At 30.1% G+C, this 2,500-nt stretch overlaps 1 protein-coding gene across 1 annotated transcript in view; it reads left to right on the plus strand.

Moving 5' to 3' along the window:
• Positions 1–2,500, plus strand: part of LOC148883532 (forkhead box protein N3-like) — a 57,181-nt gene that overhangs the window by 35,467 nt on the left and 19,214 nt on the right. The gene's annotated exons all lie outside the window — the stretch shown is intronic.

Raw genomic sequence — 2,500 nt, forward strand, 5'->3', positions numbered from 1 at the left:
GTATAATAATAATAATAATAATAATAATAATAATAATAATAATAATAATAATAATAATAATAATAATAATTATTATTATTATTATTATTATTATTATTATTTGTGACAGCTGCTAAAATCTTGAAGAAAAACAAAGAAATTCCTTAAGAATGATGCTTATGGCTTTCAGGGGTGTGTGTGGGGAGTGTTTTTATCAACTCTGACCTTGAACTTGACCTTGAACTTTGATCTTGAATATTAGCACCCCCCTCCTTTCCTTCATCTATCTTCATTCACTTTCACACTTTTTAATCAAATTCAGGAATGGCAGTGAATGAGTTAAGGACTTGCACACTGCAAGAATCCGAACAAGGGCGCGGAAAATCCTACTGGACCCTCCGCACCCTGCCCACCACCTTTTCCAACTACTCCCCTCAGGCAGGCGCTACCGATCCATGCGCACCAAATCCAGCAGACATTTAAACAGCTTCTTCCCCCAAGCCATTAACTCTTTGAACTCTGCCAACAGTAGCCAAAATGGAACTGTATAGTGCCACTTAGCAGTTTTTTTGACGACGATACTAGTGCAGCGTGTTCTACCGGAAACAAATTCCTTGTATGTTCTACATACTTGGCAATAAAGATGATTCTGATTCTGATTCTGATATCACGGGTTAAAATGTATTCTGTCAGAATTAGATTCCATTCAACTTTATTCGTTTTGGGACGGGTGTCGTTTTAAGTTACAAAAGCAAATTGGTAGCGTGAAGCTCCGTGTTTCACTTAATTATGTTGAAGTCTCATTGAATTATCGACACGCGAGCAATTCAAGGGGTTTGGATTTCAACAATTTACATTATTAGAGCGGCAAACAAATTGCGACAGATGATTTTGAATTTTCATTACATCGCTAAGTGACGCAAATTGCTTCTTTAATTGATGTGTGAAGAATTGCTCATGAGCAAAAATCGCACCCAAAATTGTCAAGCTTTGCGATTGATGTGATATTAACTTTATTGATATGTACTTTATTTTTTACTCATTTATTCTCGAAAACATTTAAAAAAAAAGAAAGCGAGCATCCGACCTATCGGAAGCAGACATTTGCCGCTATTGCTATTTAGTTGCTGTTGTTTTTTTTAGCGGATTGCGGCAGTGATTAGTTGCCTTCAAGAACCAGCAGCAAACTCCCAAGCGCAAAACAAAACTTTGAATGCAAACGCTGACCCACTTTTACGTTAGCCTTTTGCTAACTTCCATGGATGCTCATTATGGCTTTCTGTCGCAGGGAAAAATAAACATGTTTTGACTCGCTACCAGAATTTGATTGACCAGTTTACAAACAAACAAATAAATAAATAATAAATAAATAAATAAACAGCCAAATAAACGGACACATAGACAGACAAATAATTAGAAAAATAAACAAACAAACAAATAAATACATTCATTAATTAAAAAAAAAAAATAAATAATTACATATTAAAAAAATACAAATAAAAATAAATATAAAATAAATACATTGAAAAAATATTGGTATTTAAAAATGTAAAAATGTAAAAATGCAAACATGCAAAGATTTAACAATTTAAAAATTGAAAACAAATGTTTTAAATTAAAAAAATATAAAAAATAAAAATCTGTAAATATTTAAAAATTACAAACTAAAACATTTTAACATTATAAATTTAAAAATGTAAAAAAAAACATTTTAAAATGTACAAAATTACTACATTACAAAAAAAAGACAAATTTACAAATTTACAAATTGCAAAATACAATTTTACAATTTTACTATTTTACTATTTTACTATTTTACTATTTTACTATTTTACAAATTTTACAAATTTACAATGTTACAATTTTACTATTTTACTATATTACTATTTTACAAATTTTACAAATTTACAATTTTACAAATTTTACAATTTTACAATTGTACAATTGTACAGTTTTACAATTTTAGAATTTTAGAATTTTACAAATTTACAAATTTACAAATTTACAAATTTACAAATTTACAATTTTACAATTAAAAAAAAAGAGCATTTCCCCCAAAAAGTGACATTAAAAATAAAAACATTAACAAACATATTAACTAACAATTTAAAAATGTAAACAAGGAGCCCATATTTGTGATCCCTTTGAACACTTTAAACAGTTTTCGTTTATCCATTCAAGATAATAATCTAGGCACAGCAGAGCTGTAAGCATATTGAATAAATTACAAAAGTAAAAGCATAATAAACGGATTAATTGATTGTAAAGAATTGTTTGATGATGGCCAGCCATATTTTTTAAAAAGAACTCCCAATGGATCGAATCCTCATGAGATAATAGCCGATTCGATACTCTGTCGTTGTTGTTTCCTCTCACATTGTTCAAATACTGAAATAATGACTGGAAATAGGTTTCCGGCGCATGGCGGGTCCGCTCGATGCCTCACAATAACTCCCTCTCAAGGGCTCTCCTTCTCAAGACTATTATGTTATGAAGTGGAATGATTCGGGAATGCTTTCAC

Source organism: Hippocampus bargibanti, linkage group LG19 (genome assembly GCF_051943395.1).
Source record: "Hippocampus bargibanti isolate YZ-2025 linkage group LG19, ASM5194339v1, whole genome shotgun sequence".
NCBI classification, from domain to species: Eukaryota; Metazoa; Chordata; class Actinopteri; order Syngnathiformes; family Syngnathidae; genus Hippocampus; species Hippocampus bargibanti.